The sequence below is a fragment of the Protopterus annectens genome, chromosome 3.part0 (assembly GCF_019279795.1).
Source record: "Protopterus annectens isolate FY-2018-M chromosome 3.part0, PAN1.0, whole genome shotgun sequence".
NCBI lineage: Eukaryota > Metazoa > Chordata > Ceratodontiformes > Protopteridae > Protopterus > Protopterus annectens.
Genome location: NC_056731.1, coordinates 1,573,378,669 through 1,573,396,425, shown reverse-complemented (window position 1 = coordinate 1,573,396,425; position 17,757 = coordinate 1,573,378,669). Strand labels below are relative to the sequence as shown.

Below are 17,757 nucleotides of genomic sequence, written 5' to 3'. Positions count from 1 at the left end.
CGTCTCAGGTCGTTCACACCAACATGGACAATGGCAGAGTCACATTTGTATTTGTTGTGGAGTGACCTGAGTGCATGGGTTATGTGGCGGATCCTGGCACCTGACAGGCAGCTGACATTAACCTTCTCCTTGTTTAGCCTGGTCAGTGGGACATCAGTGTGCCTGACTATAGAAGTGTGTCGGGTACGTTGTTTTGCCTTATTGGCTGTGGTTGATTGGCACACTGAGTCTGCGGGCTATGTGTCATTTGGGATGTGTTGGGGGGGGGTGGAGGTTGCTTCCATTTCTGCTTTGGAGGTCTCTGTTGCTTGAGCAGATTATTATTGAGAGCCTCCGCTAATGTTTTTGTGTTTCTATATGTGGATTTTGGTGTTGTAGATTTAGTGAGACTATGTGATGAGTGTGGTGTGGTGCAAGTGTTTACCTTCTCCTCTTGACTGTCAAGTTCAGTCTTGATTGGAGAGAGCTTTACCTCCAGTTTGGCTAGATAAGTGCAACTCTCACAGGCTGTAGTGTGGGGTGGTAGGAGGAGAGGGTTGTCTGTGTACATGAGGCAATTTCTACATTGCCCCAAGATGCCCAGATTCATCAGATAGACAGGAGAGAACACTGGGAGCTGACCCTTGGACATGCCTGAATAAAAAAACTATTTTCCTCTAGATAAGTGAGGAAAGTGAGTACAAGAGCTGTTTTTCTCTAAGCAAGTGAGGAAAGTAAGTACCAAAACTGTTTTCCTCTAGGTAATGAGGAAGGTTGAGTGCTGTAGTAATTAATAGGTTATTTAGTGCTTACAAGTTCTGAACAAGTGCTGATCCCGAATAAGCAAATTCAAGTGCTAAAAGTAAGAATCTGTATCTGGACTAAACTAGTTACAGGAAAGGGGGGAAACAAGTGCAAATGTGGGTTTTTAAATCAGAAAGTTGAGAGAGATGGAAAAACTGCCCACACGGCCAGTAACTAAAATGTCTGGGCCAGAACCACTCCTTATGAGGTAGATGGGTTACTTAGTGCTTACCACTTCCACTGATAAGCTAGAAGGCTTCCCTCCAACACAGAAAGCTTGGGGGGGGGGGGGGTTAAGAAGCTTACATACAGTCCTGGATACAGCAAATCTGAATCTGGACTACTACACTAGTTACAGGAAATGTATTTATATATATATATATATATATATATATATATATATATATATATATATATATATAGATATAGATATATATATATATATATATATATATATATATATAGATATATACAGAAAAGTAGCTAAAACAGCAGTCAAAACAATTTAAATGCAGTGCAAGCTAGCACACTTGAGTATGTAGCAATGTTAGACCAAACAGTTTAAAAAATGCAATTAAATTAAAAATGACTAAAAACAATGCGGAAGGAGTCTATTAGGTAGAATGAGGTAAAGAGATGGGACTGAGGGGAGTGTCCCAGATCAAATCTACAGTTGGGGCGGGCAACTGCAAAAACCTCCAAATTTAAACAACAACACAGGAATAGGGAGGGTGGGTATGAGAAAACCAACACCTTCAGCAGAGATCTGAAAAACTATACAGTGAAGCAAAAATAACAGTGCACAACTCTGGAGTCAGCCAGCAATGATATAAAATTAGTCAAACAACAATTACCAGTACACAACTCTGAATTGCCAGAAAAATATACTCAGCTCTGTATATTTCCAGATTATTTGAAGAGCACTCTTTCAGGACACATGAAAGCTCCAGCAATTATATGCAGACTTTTTTACAAAGAGGGTCTAATTTTATGCAAGTAATCCTTGTGATGATCAGATAATACACAGGATGTAAAACCATTTTTCAAAATTATTGATAATTAACTGAAATTTGACCTCCATATCCAGCACAATATAAAGAATACCCACCAGAAATAAGAACGTCTTTATAGAAACAAACAGTTTCTAAGCAATGCAACCAAAATCTCCCAGGCTAAAACTTTCCTGCTCCCATCCCTACTCTATGGTGCCAGTATTCTTATCTTCTTTCAGATCTCTATTAAATCCAAATTGGAAAGTACAGTTTTGTACCTACCATAAATGTAGATGTTTGAGTGTATACACTGCTGCAGTCATTACACTTGGGTTAGCCTGCCGTCAGGCGGTTCCCCAGTCAGCCTGAGTTCCAAAGTCTTGGTCTGGCCTTGGTTGCTGTCGCCTCCTCCCTGACGTCAGTGCGACAAGGGTATATAAGATGCAGCCGATGCCATTTTCTTCAGTTTTTCTTGCCCCAGATGTCAGGTGCCTCTAAATAGGTAGGCAATTCCAATTGCTAATAAAACATACATAAGAAAAGCAAAACAAAAAACAACTTACAGCTACCAGCAAATACTCCCCATAGGTAGAAAGGGTAGAAGACATAGGTACGTGCCAGCTAGTAAGAGGAGAAGGAGGGAGGGTAACCTGGACTGCAGCAGTGTATACACTCGAACATCTACATTTATGGTAGGTACAAAACTGTACTATGTTCATCGTGTTACACTGCTGCAGTCATTACACTTGGGTAGAATCCCAAAGCTGAGGAAGGGTGGCTGGTTCTATAAGGCATTAGGGGTGGCTATAAGGCCCTGCAGCACTGCAGTGGTGAAGCCAGCTCTGGATTTAGAGTATAGAGGCAGATGGTAATGCTTGGTGAAGGTATGTACAGAACTCCAAGTTCCTGCTTCCAAAATATCCTTGGTAGGTACTCCCCTGAGGTAGGCAGTTGAAGTGGCAGTTGCCCTGGTGGAGTGAGATCTAATGCTGCTAGGTACAGGTTTTCCATGGTATTTGTAGCAGAAACGTATACAATGTCCTATCCATTTTGAAATAGTCTGTTTTGAAATGGCTTTTCCCTGTGCTCCTGGAGCATATGCTACCAATAATTGCTCAGATTTTCTGAAAGCTTTGGTTTTGTCCAAGTAGAAGCGTAACTGCCTTTGAATGTCCAAAGAGTGCAGTAGTCTCTCCCCTTTATTCTGTGGTTTAGGATAAAAAGTTGGCAGGTGAATAGTTTGGTTTAGAGCCACACTGGACACCACCTTTGGCATAAAAGTAGGGTTAGTTCATAAAGACACCCTGTCCTGGTGGAAAATGAGGAAAGGTTCCACTGCCATTAGTGCCTGTAATTCTGAACCTCTTTATGCTAGTGTTATTGCCAGGAGCAGAGCAGTTTTCCAAGAGTTATATTTTAATTCTGCTGTGTTGGTTGGCTCAAAAGGAGGTAAAGTTAGCTTCTCCAAAACAAAGTTGAGGTCCCACGTTGGAGTAGGTGCTCTACGGGGCAGTCTTATGTTTTTAGCCCCTCTGAGGTACTGTTTTAACAGAGGATTAGAGAAAATTGGTGGATCTGTGTTGTAATGAGCAGAGATGGCAGAGGCGTGGATTTTGATGGATGAGAAGGAGAGTCCTTTGTCCAGCATCTCAGTTAAGTATTGTAGTATCTGAGGAATGTTTGGGACAAGAGGGTCAAGACTGTGAGCTTGGTTCCAGGCACAGAATCTCTTCCATTTATCTGAATAGGCTTTCCTGGTACTAGGCCTTCTGGCCTCCAGACTGACATCCATAACAGCTTTGGAGAAAGGCATTGCTTGCTTGACTAAGGAATCTTCCACGCAGCTAGGTTTAAGGTCTTTAGCTGGCTGTGTAGTATTTGTTTGTTGTGCTGAGTCAGCAGATGTGGGATTTGAGGCAAAATCCAGGGTGGTTCTTGTGCTAAGCTCCTTAAGATTGGGTACCAGTGCTGGCGTGGCCAGTCTGGTGCAATCAGGATAATGTTTGGCTCTTCCTGCCTGGCTTTTATGAGTACCTTTGGCAGGAGAGGTAGTGGTGGGAAAGCATATACTTGTAGGTTCTCCCAGCTGAATGAGAGGGCATCCACTTTCCATGCTTGTGGATGGTAACTCCTTGTGCAGAATTTTTGTAGCTGGCAGTTTATTGGGGATGCAAACAGATCTATGTCCGGGCTCCACCATTTCTGTGTTATCATTCTGAATATTTGTGGATTCAACTCCCATTAGTGGGGATCCATGATGTTTCTACTTAAGCCGTCAGCCAGCGTGTTTATCTCTCCTGGCAGGAATTGTGTTTGCAGATGAACTTGAAGGTTTATAGCTGTGTTCCATAAGGTCATAGCTTGTCTGCATAGGGGGTAGGAGTGAGTGCCCCCTTGCTTGTTTATGCACCACATAACTGTGGTGTTATCCGTCTTTAGTAGTAGTAGTTGTCCTGGGTGCAGCAGGTCCTTGAAAGCTATAAGCACATTTTGTACAGCTAGCATCTCTTTTTGATTGATGTGAAGATGCCTTTGTTCTGCAGGCCACGTGCCCTGAATACATTTGCCTGTCATGTGTGCTCCCCAGGTGTAATCTGATGCATCTGTTGTCAGTGTTTGCCTGGCTGTGGGTTGTGTAAAAGGATGTCCCTTGTTGAGGTGACAAGCTTGAGCCCACCATTAAAACTCCTGTTGAAGGCAAGGGATTAGTGGTATAACTGTTTCCAAACTTTGACAGTGTTGAGACCATACATTCTTTAGGTGCCATTGTAGTTTCCTCATATGCAGTCTGGCATATGGAATTAGTAGTATGCAGGATGCCATGTAACCCAAGGCCTGTAGAATTTTTCTTGCAGGGAGTTGGGTCTTTGTTGCCATCAGTTGAAAGTATTGAGTCAGTTGTCCTTGTTTGTCTGGCGTGAGATAAGCCATCTGGGCCGTTGTGTTCAAGCTGGCACCCAGGAATATAATCTCTTGTGAGGGCACTAGTTTTGATTTCTTTTCGTTTACTGTGTACCCCAGGCAACTTAATAACTTTTTTACAAATGCCAGATGCTTTAGAAGAATGTCCTTGCTCTCTGCTTGAATCAGGCAGTCGTCCAGGTACGGATAAATTTGAATTCCTTTCTGTCTGCAAAATGCAATTACTGGTGCCAGGCACTTTGTGAAGACCCTGGGTGCAGTAGATAAGCCAAAGGGCAGTGCAGAGAATTGGTAGTGCATTGAACCAGCTATGAGTCTGAGGTATCTTCTGCAGTTTTGTCTGATAGGGACATGCAGGTATGCCTCTTTGTGGTCCAAAGTCATGAGCCAAGCTTTCTTGCCCAGCATGGGAAGAAGCTGCTGCAATGTCAACATTTTGAATTTCAGAACATCTAGGTAAGTGTTTAGAGATGAAAGATCCAGAATGGGCCTCCAGGCTTTGTCCTTTCTGGGTACCAGAAAGAGTCTTGAGTAAAATCCTTGTCCTTGCTCCTGTGATGGTACCTTTTGAATAGCTCTCATATCCATGAGTGCTGTAATTTGTTTTTGAGTCTCTGCCCATTGATTTGGTGGAAGATTTGGCATTCCTTTTAACCTTGGCAGAGTGTGAAAGTGGAACCTGTAACCTTGAAATACAAAGTTGAGAACCCATTTGTCTTTGGTGATCATTTGCCAATTGTGGTAGAAGAGTGCCAGTTTTCCTCCCAAGGGGGCTGCCAAGAAGGATTTGTTTGGCAGCTGTAGTGGGAAGTCATTGGAGCTGCTTTTTATATGGTTGGGGCCTGTCTTCCCCTTCTTTCTGGCCTGATGCAACCCATTGTCGAGGCCTGTAAGGACCTTGTGTTTGACCTAGGGTTGCCAGCTGTCCGGTTTTTGACCGGACTGTCCGTTTTTTTAACAAATTGTCCGGTTACAAATTCAATTCCAAAACCGGACATGTAAAGTCCGGGTTTTTGGTTTTGTTTTTAAATTTTGCGGCGCTGACACTGATGTCATCATGTGCGCGATGATGACATCACGTCCCTCAGGGCTACCAGCCTGTCGGAATTGAGCTCAAGGAGCTCACTTCCGGTAGTGTGAGCGGGAACCAGAAGCCAGCATTTAACTTTTCAAACAGGGAAGGGGAATGTAGCGTTTTCAGAATGCAAGTGACTCAAGCGAGCATCAGACAGCAGTTCGACTTTGGATGTTTTAACTTCGTCAAACGGGGAAGGCATAGCAGAAGCCAGCATCGCTATGGCTGTTGATATCCTGGAAGGTTTAGGTGCTTAACTCACAGACATAAGGTACAGTGTTACTGTCTGGTTACTGGCTAGGTATACAATTGTCTACAGTGTATCTCTAAAGAAGAATGCTGCGAAAATCCCATGTTGACTTTAAAAATTAAGATATTATTAATAAAAGTTTAATTGCTGTTTGCATACATTACTCTGGAGATATCTTATTGTCTTATTCTGCAGACTTGGGTTCCAGCACTAAAGCGTATACAGCATATTGCAGAGAAATTATATGTGCAATGATAGGGTTAGCTGACTTGTATTACATATATGATGTGACAAGTGTTTGGTGGTGTGAACATTTTTTTTTTTAGAGTGGGATAGTGAATATGGGTAATTGAAGAATATCTACTGTTACGATTGTTTTAAACTGTGTGGCAGGTTTAATTATAAACGGCATGTATATAAGGCTATTCCACAGCTAGTTTAAAATTTTTAATGGTTTTTTTTTTATTATAGGGCAAGTATAATGTTGTAATTCATGCATGGATCCATTGTTTTTATGTGCTGGATTTGGGGATCATAAGTGGTCAAGTTAGATCATGTGCAACTTAAAATGGTTAAGTGCTGTTCTCAGTGGTTTGGTTGGTGGTAGGGAATTATTTTATTATTGACTTTCTTTGCTTAAATTTCCTGAAAGTGCTGGTTCAGAATGTAATGCATGCAGGTAGCCATAATATAAAGCCTCTTGGTAAGTAACATAATTAGGTGAAAGGGAATCCATCATTTCAACTACTGGATAGCAAAGCAGATTGCTTTCATCCAGAAGGAAGTAATGGTTTAACAGATGCACACAATATTGCAATAAGATGTTGGGGATATCGTATGGAAGCTACGGTGAGAGATGATGAATTTCAACCATGGAGATTGGATAATTTGATGGCTTAGTTCACTGAAAGACAGCTCTTCAGCTCATGATAGACTTAATAGTTTTTCTCTGCTCAACAGGGAGTCAGACTAACAGTGAACATTAAACATGTAAAGGCAAATTAATCTATTTAGTCCTATAATAAGCCAACTGCTTGCTCTCTTACCTTTGTATATAGCGTTTTTTTATTTCTGCGTATATCTAACTGCATTTTTGTTGATGTTTAATGTGGTAAACTGCTGCCCAGTCTCTTAATGTTGCAACTGTTTATATCATGTTTAAAGTAAAGCTTATTCGCTGTGCATTTTGCAAGTGATATTTGATCTGATTGGTACTATTGCCCAAATGGAATTTATTCTGAACTGCATTTGAATTATTTAGCTACTGTATTGTTTCTTCTTTGAATTACATCATTTTCTGAGTAGCTATTGTGTTTTATGTTTAGCATACTATCCTGCCTAATATCTTCAGACTCTGACACATTAACAGGCTTGTACTTCAGCTCTCTGCTGCCTTCTTTTTTACTGGGCTTTTCTTTTCATTCTTTTACCCTTTTTCTAACCTTTCTCTGTCTACTGCTTTTTATAATGGATATCCTCTCCTTGTATTATCTAACCTATCACATTCATTTCTATACTGCTCTTACTGTTGTATTAGATAGATTTACAGGAGCAAATCTGAAATGTAATTAACTTAAGAGGAAGTTTTTTATTGCAATTCCTTTAAAATTATATTGCTTAAAGCTGTTGAATGTGGTTAAAATATTTTAGAATGATAAAACAGGGCAAACTTACCTGTTGCCAAAGTATCTCTCCTGTTAATATTACTAACTACTTTGATATAATGCTCTATAATTGAGGGTCAGCTGTGGTTAATTGTTATTTGTGACATACTGAGATTGGTATAGCAAAGGTATGTAAATTGATGACCCAGCTAGTTTTCTGACCATCCACTAGTTATCCACACTAAGCATATGCTCTGTAGCTTTCTATAAAATGCATAGGTTCATTTTTCAAAAGCTGCAAGACCAATTGTGTCATTATATATTGTTTTATACTAAACATGTATTTTCAGACCATGCTATACATTTTCAGGTCTGTTTTATTGATGTAAGATATGATTGTTGTTAATACGGTGTAATTTCTTAGAACATTTTAAAATTTTATCATCTTAAACTTGGAAAACAATGTACAATGCTGTTTTGGTAAATGTGAGATTTAAAGGCAGAGTAGTTTTAATGCTACGTCTGTTTTCATTGTGAGACTGTATTGCTTTGTTTAGCAAATGTGTATCAGCGGTTTGTACTATAAAATTTGAAATAAATGTTTTAAATTAAATCAAAATATCTGTAATCACTGTAGAAGTAAAGAAGAAGACAGTATGCACACTGAAAGTTTGGAACAGTGTTTATGGCAACTGGGGAGAAATCGGCTGAAATCAGGCATCCAGAACAGAAAAAGAGGGTATTCCCTCTGTTCAGCTGACATCACAGTGATGTCACAAAATGGGAGGGGCATGGTTGGGAGAGGGGTGGGAATGGGTGGAGTTATGAGTGATGTGAGGGGCGTGACCTTAGTCCGGTTTTAGCCACAAAGAAACCTGGCAACCCTGACCTCTACCTCTTGGACGTCTGTATCTTCTCCTTTGAGGTCTGTCTGTAATTGGAAAGGACCAATTCTTAGTTGGCCAATTTCTGCTAAATCTAGGAGGCTGAACCTGTAAGAAATCCTTCACCATTTGCATAGATTTTGCCTTATCCTCCATTTTCTTTAATACCTCTTCTGCCTTAACTCCAAATAACACATCCTGCTGCAAAGGTGCATCCAATAATTTTGCTTTAACATGATCTGGTAACGTATATTCTTTTAACCAAGCATGTCTTCTAATGACAGAGCTGTAACTGCTGCTCTGCAGGAGGCCTCTAGAGAATCAAAACCACATTGCAAAGTATGCTTTCCCACTTGTTCAGCTGCATGCAATAAATCCTGCATTTCTTTAAAATTAGGAGGATCTGAATCTGGAAGCATTTTTTGTTTTAACTGAGACAGTAAAAATTGCTGATATTTTAGCATGTGAAACTGGCAATTTAAGGCTTTCATTGCTAAAGTTGCAGACGTATATACTTTCTTTCCCCATCTGTCTAATGCTCTGGAATCTCTGTCAGAGGGAACTGGATTCTTGGCTGATGAGGCCTTAACTCCTTTAGGTCCCTGAGAAATAGTTTCAGGGTCAACTACAGGGCTTTTATACAGAAATTTATGTGAGTCAGGGACTCTGTAGTATCTGGCAGGTTTAACAGGGGCTGGAGGTAAGGAATCAGGATTAAAGCTGGATTCAGTATACACATCATCCACAATATCTAACACTGGTGGAATAGCAAGGGGTCTGTGTTGAGGTAATAAAAGGAAGTCTCTGAGCCTTTTCTTGGATTCTGAGTAATCCTGGCCTTCCCAGTGGAAATGCTCCCTCATGGTACGTAGGGTTTCCCCAAAGGAGTAGTTCTCAGGTGGTGAGGCTGATGGAATTGATTCCTCAGCATCAGAATCCTCATAAGGGGGTAAAGAGTATCCTAGGTCTGAGGATGAATCAGAAGAGATGGACACCTGGTCGGATGAGTCATAGTCTGCATCCTGTCTAGGCCTTTTATCAGGAGGGGGATGGGACCCCCTGATCAGAGTGATTAGGTATTCGACCATTTTGAGCATTTGTTTCTTAGGCATGGAGGCCTGTCCTGGAGAATGCTGTATTTGTTTCTTTGACTTTAAAGGAGGCTTAGACTTAGATGAGGGTTTAATGCTTAACTGAGTAGGTCTGAAGACACCCTCTGTAGCTGTGGGTTGCTCAGCTACTCCGGATCCCTCTGAAAGGTTAGTCTCGGTAGGCTGAAGAACTTGTGCATCTGAAGGCCCAGCCATCTCCACGTGGGAGTCAGAGGCGGCTTGTGGTTCTACAGAAGCGGTCGTCATGGGCTGTGAAGGCGCCTCGCTGAAAACCGGAGAACCGGCGACTGGCCTAGAAGAGGCTTTGTCGTCAGTTTTGGACCTAGGATGCCTATCCTTGTCTTTGCGCTTTTTGTGTATTCCGGTCAACGGAAGTTCCGACGGCATGGTATAACTGAATTTTCTACCAAAATAATGTCGGGCAATATCAAACTGACGTTTAATAGTGCGCTTGTTAAACCTAGCACAAAACCGACAACCAGTGACGTCGTGGTCAGGGCCTAGGCATGGGATACAATAGGAATGGAAATCCTTATGAGGTATTTGCTTCCCACAAGAAATGCAGTTATTAACTTTTACTGACATCAGTCTGAGGCAAGAAAAAGTTTCCCCAACAGGGTACTTAGCTTTGTAGAAGACTTCGGTTCTGGATTCAGAATGAAAATCTCAGGAGATGGCCAACTGGCACTTGCGAACTGCTTTTGCTTCAGGCACCACGCGGCAAGAAAGACTGAAGAAAATGGCATCAGCTGCATCTTATATACCCCTGTCACACTGACATCAGGGAGGAGGTGACAGCAATCGATGCCGGACCAAGACTTTGGAACTCAGGCCGACTGGGGAACCACCTGACGGCAGGATAACCCAAGTGTAATGACTGCAGCAGTGTAACACGATGAACATCACTGTTACAACAAAGTGGCAAAGCTTGCCACTAACTCTAAATACCACACACATCACTGAAGATCACTACAAGACCTTAACTAGCTTGAACTCACAAACCAACTCCATTATATCCAGCTATTTACTGTGCACAACTTAATCTACAAACCCTCTGCCTGCCCAGCTCTGAGTAACTTAGTCAAACCCTACCAACCAAATAGAACCCTAAGATCTGAGGATAAAAAACACTTCTAACCATCTCTAAACCCTCAAAAAACCTGGACAGTGTCTCTACTCGTATTCTATTACAAAAATATGGAATTCTCTCCAACTAGCTAGCAGTCTTCAAAGCTTCATTAAAACAATATCTAAATAACACGTCTGTGCACCTGCACTTCTCCAGGTTAATGTCACTTTTCCATTATCTGTTAATGCTTAGCTCCTTCAACTGCTTCATCCGCTACAACTTGACACTGCCTTGTTCTTAACTTGACAAAGACTCATTATTAGACTTTCTCCTTACTCTAACAATCATCATTTGAAACAACAGTTTTTCTCACTGTTGTTTATATATACAGATGTGCTATATTTGTGGAACTATAATATATGTCTACCCTTTTTGAAGTTCTGTGCTAAAACTGTAATGTATTGAGTGTTATGTTACTACTTTTAAAAAATTCTGTATTTGGAGATTTTTTCCCAGGGCCTCCACAGAAAATGGGTTCTGCTGACCCAGTTGGACCATCCTGGTAAACAAATGTCAAAAAAATAAAAAAGATAAATAGTCACCTTATAAGGCAATTTCTAAACATTAAGAAATCTACTTGAAAATTATTTTGCATTGAGAAGACATCTTTATGGGAAGTGGTAAGAAAGTTATAACCTATGGAGAGTAATGGGTTAGTAAGTCGATGGGTAGGTTATTTATAAACAAGGAGGTGAGTAGGGGTCCCAAGGACAGAACCATGTAGAGTGTCTTTAGTAAGAGATTTGGTGTTTCAAAAGTTGCTGCCAGAAGAAACCACAAATGTTGTATGATAGATAGTTTTGGGTCCATGAACAAATGTTGATTTAGAAAACACAAAATTTTTACTTTTGTAATAAGAAGACACCTGTGTACAGGGTATTTTTCAAGTTTGATATAATTTCTTCAGTAAGGGAGTAAACAACAGTAATAGTAATCATACCTTTCAACCTCTTACAGTAAGTCACCTGGACAAAGCCATAAATAAAAATGGGACAAAGGCCCCAAAATAGGGACAATCTTTAAATATTGCTCTTACAAACTTAGAAAGTTGATAGAATAACAGGATTTGCATTAGCATGAATTTTTTGAAGGGTTTGAAGTTTGAAACTTGTGTGTCTGTCATTATTTTCTAATGTCAATCTTTAATGATTTGCAGCTAGTTTGCCATAAAACCATAATTTTACAAAAAATGGACCAAAAATATCAGACAAAAATCTGGACATTTTGGGAAAATCTGCACTGTCAAGGGGTATGATAGTGCTATATTTTGGGCAAAAGTCTTCTTCTCCAATAGTATATTATACATTTAAACATTTTGAGTATTTCCTGATAGATATGTTTTCAAATATTTTAGCAAGTAGAGAGACATTAGCAGTGGGACTGTAGTCATTTAGAGAGGTGGGGTGACTGACTTTGGGATGTGGTAAGATGCGGTAATGTAGGTAATATCTGAAGCTGTGATGAACTGAGTGTGTGGCTAGGGAAAGCTTGAAGGCACATTAAGGGGTTTGCAGACATGCATGGAGCCATAACAGAGAAATATGGGGTAGAACTGTGATTTATTAACACAATTTAAATTACCTAGGTGCTGTCTAACTGTTTTACAGGAAACAGTTAAAGCAGAAGTGAGGTTTGTTAAGCAGATTATATACTAGAATATCAGGGACAGTAGAATATCATGGATGGGGAGAAAGACATATGTCTAAGAAGAGTATGTAGAGGGAACTGCGGCAAACAGGTTCTATTGCATCTGGACTAGGACTTGAAAACTAAGAAGAGACATAGATGGTAGTTTGGGAAAAATGAGTGCCTGCTCCAAAGTGCTTAATAGTTTTCCTAAAAAGTTTGGCCTGCCCATGTTGTGAAGGGTATAGGGAACCTGAAATCATTTGTATGTGTTTGTTTTTATCCCAGTGCTTGTTTTGAGTTGAATAAAGTGATTATATACCATCCCGTTACTGGGATTCTTTTTCCAAGTTTGCCAGGCATTGTCTCTATCTCTTCACTGATCCATGATGAGCTGTAGGATTTCAGTGTAGTCTGTTTTATGGAAAAATTGCCCTGAATAAGTGTAATAAGGTAGTAAAAGGTAGAAAGTGCAGATGTGGGACTGGTACAAAAATAAAGTAAAGAAAAGTCAATGGACTGCAGACGAGACTAGATACTAGAGTCTGCAGTTTCATGGACTGTTCTAGTAAATAGAATGGTCCAGAGAATATGTGGTCCTCAAGGAGAAGTAAGACAGTAAAGGGAGGCAATCACTTAAACAAAGGGTAAAGTGATTAAGCTTTGCAACCTCTTAGGGAAATTAGTTATAATTAGGTTAATACTAACTGTTTTTGTTTTAGAAACTGGGTTAGGTTTAGTGCCACAAGTAACAATTTGTGTAGTATACTTATTCTACTTTCCGGACAGCTGCTGTGGTGCAGCAGTAGCGTTGTCATCTCACAGCAAGAGGTTCTCCCATTCAGCTGGAGCGCCTTCTGTGTGGAATCTGCATGTCCCCCCTGCGGTCGAGTGGCGTTCGAAAGACATGCGTGAATGGGCGTGCCTTCGTTGAAGGTTGGACTTTGAGCTGGCACTGTGAAAATATACTGCCAATCATGAGCAGACCGGAGTTCTGCTGTGGCAACCCCTAACTAGGAAAAGCCGAAAGAAGAAGAAGAAGAAGGTATTCTACTTTCCCAGTTGAATATGACATCACCCAAAACAGTTAGCTTGTATTATTTTGCTGTTTGAAATATGACAAAATATTTTGAATAACTGCCATACCTGAGGAGGGATACAGACAAATGTCAGAAAGATACCTGTATGACTGCTAAGGTTTAGTTAGAAGAGTCTAGTTGAAGGTCTTGTCATTAGATTAATTACGTTTGGCTATTAGAATAGGGGGCATTTTTTTCAAAACAGTTTTATTGTTAAGAACCACAACATATGAAGAAAATGGCACACAAACGTAAAAGTGCCAAACATGCCATGCAGTGTGCTGCACACAGTTTATGTCAGTTACTACATCAGTGGTCAATCATGTAAAAGTGTTGGGTATAACAAAACAAAGATATATTCCAGTAATTTTTGTATGCTAAAGTGTTCTTTTAATTTTTGTAATAATACCAGAACTTATTTCACACACATTTAAACTAGTTTAATTGCCCACTGGACCACTCTTCCAGGATTTGAAAATGATTGCCATGAACACACTGCCACCAACTCTAACCACATCCAATCTGATTTAGTAAGTGGGAGCTGTGAGTCCAACATTCTCTATTTTCCACGTCTGGGTGGGGGCAGGCTTTTCGACTTACCCCATTGAGTGTTTCTATCCCCCTCAACCATTTTCCAGAATATGCAGGGTATGACCATATTAAATGCAGGTAATATGCATTTCTCAAACCACAAAGCCAATGCAACATGTTCCTACTCAAGCCTAGTGTAATAAGACCAGAGTAACATGTCACAGCTGTACCAGTTTCAATTGTGTAAATGCTAGTGATGGTGCATTGATAATGTCTCCATGTTAAAAGAATTTGCTCCAGTTGTTTCTCCTTAATCAGCTTGCATATCAAACTTTTCCATTTAACTTTCAGTTAATTATAAGTATTCTGAAAATTCTGTGTGAGGATCCCATACCAATAAGAAATTGCCTCTCAGTCCTCCATTTTTCATTAAAGAACTATACCTACCATTTCTCCCTCACATTTTCATCAGTGTAATAGTGTGTGAAGTGCTGCCTCCATCTGAGCTTCTTCACTGACTGACACATTTATGCAATACAGAAATGACTTAACTTTTCTTTGTAAGTAATGTGGCAAGTCCCTCCAGTATAGAAACCCCCCCCCCCATCAACCTTACAAACCAGTGGATTGGTAGTTTATTGATACAGAATGAATCTGAGAACCATATCCTTTCCCATATCCATAAATCTTCTATATATACTCCTATCTTTTTCATTTCCTTTCATATTCTCTTCTCCTACTCAAACACCAAATGTACTGTTGTTGGTGTTTTTCATTTTGGATTATTTTTTCTCCAACCAGCTGAGTCTTAGACCATGTTCTTGTCCTTATAGTGACCATATGATCCCAGAAATGTAATTACTTCAAGCCTGGGGTGGACCCAAACAGTTTAGGGAGGGTTCTAGCTTGCTAAAATGTCACTATCTGCATTGCTATCACAATGGACAAAAAATCAGGGATACCCATTCCTCCCTTCCTAGTCAGTACAAACAACCTTTCCTAGATACCCTGGGAAGGTGACCAGTCCATATAAATGAGGCAACCATCTTTTGCAACCTACCTGAGTAGGATGAATAAGTAATTTGGGATAAGTGTTTGACTGAAAACATAAGCCTTAGTAAAAAGCACATTTTAACCTTAGTCAGAAAAGGGAAACTTAGGTATGGCCATCTTTGTCAAAATGTCCTAATACATTTTAGGAATGGATCCATATTTCTTTTTACCAATAAGGACAGAACGTATGATCAATTAGCATCCATATATTTTAGTGTGCTCACCACAGGAATGGTGACACATTCCATGTACTCATCTGTCTCCACCCTTCCTCATTTAGAAGGAAAAGCATTGAGTTCTTTGTGTCTTGATACATCTCCAAGTTGTTTGAGAAAAATTACAAGTCTTGACACTTTCTTTATTGGATCATTTAACCACAGCAACCCCATTATCAGCAAACCCTCAGGGAGTGATGTTTCTCCTTGAACTGATTTGTAAACCCCAGTGGGTGTGTTTTTTTCTCACATAATAGGGATGTCAGTGGGCATCCCCATCATAGACAACAGTGCCTTGTGTAGCCACACAGGTTAGAGGTTCCTTATAAAGTAGTTTGTAATTGTCCAAGAAAGGCCCTGTGATGCCCTTTGCCTGAAGTGCCTCCCACAAAAGTGCCAAGTCTAGGAAGATGAATGCCTTTCTGTAGGTCTAAGAATAATGCAGCTTGTTGTGAAGTCAGGAATCTGGTCCTAGCCAACTACAAAATACTCATCCGATTCTCGCTTCCCCGTCTCCTCCTTACAAAACCCATGTGTGTGCAGTGTTTAAGATTTGGTAGATACTTCTCTAGTTGCTATGCCAATGCCTTAGCATATATGTTAATTTTACACCTGCAGAAGTGAAATGATTATTACATTTTGGGGTCCTTGGGTTACTATATTAGCCTTCAGTATTAGTTGTACTGCAGCCAGTCTGGATGTCTGGGATAGATATCCCTCTAGCTTGGATACCCTAAAGAGCTCTGTCAAAGTTCCAGCCAATAACCTTTTAAGCCCTTGTAGAAGTCTGCAGAAGTCCCTTAAAAACTCTTTAAAACCCCTCCCAGTTTTACCCATTAACTTCCACTAACAATTATCCTTTGTTAAGCTCTCCCTCCTTCAATTAGGTCTACTAGCAACCCTGAATGCTTTAAGACTTCGCTGAAACAACACCTGTTCTCCTATTGGCTAAGTGCATGCACCAGCACTGACTATAAAAAACAATATTCCTGGACTTCCTACTTTTCCTCCCCATCTCACTTATGGCTCAGACTCCTCATATATACATTCAGTACTTCTAACTTACTAAGTCCAACATGTTTAAGACTTCGCTGAAACAACACCTGTTCTCCCATTGACTATGTACATGTACCAGCACTGACTATAAACAAAAGCAATATTCCTAGTCTTCCTATATTTTTTTCCCATCTCACTTATAGCTCAGACTCCTCATATATGCATTCAGTACTTCTAACTTGCTAAGCCCAACATGTACCACCCAGCCACACATAACCTACTATATCAGTTACCTACCATGTCTTCTGTTCAGTCTTGATGCCTGTATAGCAGTAGCTCTAAGGCTGTCCCTCACACTCAGAATCTTTAATCTGCTGCTCTCCATCTTTCCATGTCTACTGCAGAACTGTAATACTGTATTGTTCACACATTCGCTATTATCCCATGTCATCAATTGTATTCTTGTCTGGCTTGCATACTTAATAATAGTTATATAGCTGTTAGAGTTTATCTATCTTATTGTATTAAATATTCTGTAATGCAGCGGTTCCCAAACATTTTCTATTCTCATCTCCCTTGCTGAATCCAGGTCTTCCCAAGGCACCTCTCCCCCTGCAGCATGCATAAAGTGCATATTTCATTTATTTATTTAATTTATTTGACATTTGTTTAACGAGGCTGCTCGACTGGACTAGGAGACCTGGGGAAAAAAGCTCAAAAGTACAATAAAAAGACAATTACCAACAAAAAGTGTACATTCTGCTTAACAGCGTAACACTGATCTACTATGGTTGAGAGGCAAGCAAACCTAATGGCAACCTTATTAACTTTAAGTTTATAAGAGCAATATTTAAAATCTGTCCCTATTATTTGGCTCTATCCAGCATAGCTATCAACTGTATAGATTTTTGCAGAATGTCCAGATTTTTACCTCATATGTTTTGTCTTTTTCTCATAAAATTGTCTTCTGGCAAATCACTGGCAGATCATTGAGGCTGAAGTCAGAAAATAATGACAGACAGTTGAGTTTCATACTTCATACCCTTCAGAAAATTCATGCTAATGCAAAACATGCATTTCTATCAACTTTCTCAGTTTGTGAGAGCAGTACTTAAAAGTGCCCCTATTTTGTGCTTCTGTACCACCACTGTTTTTGGCTTTGTCTAGATTTCTTGATCTAAGAGGGTGAGAGGTATGTGTCCAGTGGTATGGACCAGACTTACACAGACCTCATTGCTGCTGCTGCCAGGGACCACCCTCACTCTTCACTCTGTCCCTCCGTGACACATACACTCACACACACACACACACACACACACACACACACACACACACACACAGTAAATTCATATCTGGCTTGCAGGAATTTACTTTACAAAAATGCAAGTTTCTTTTCCTCTTCTTTTAGTAAAACATATTAAACACCTTAATAGTTATGACACAAGTAATAAAAGACGTTTGATACAACAGCATACATTAAACATTAAAGAGCCAAAAGGAATGTCA

At 40.1% G+C, this 17,757-nt stretch overlaps 1 protein-coding gene across 1 annotated transcript in view; it reads right to left on the bottom strand.

Moving 5' to 3' along the window:
* GDF6 (growth differentiation factor 6) overlaps positions 1-17,757 on the bottom strand; it is an 870,910-nt gene that overhangs the window by 17,436 nt on the left and 835,717 nt on the right. The gene's annotated exons all lie outside the window — the stretch shown is intronic.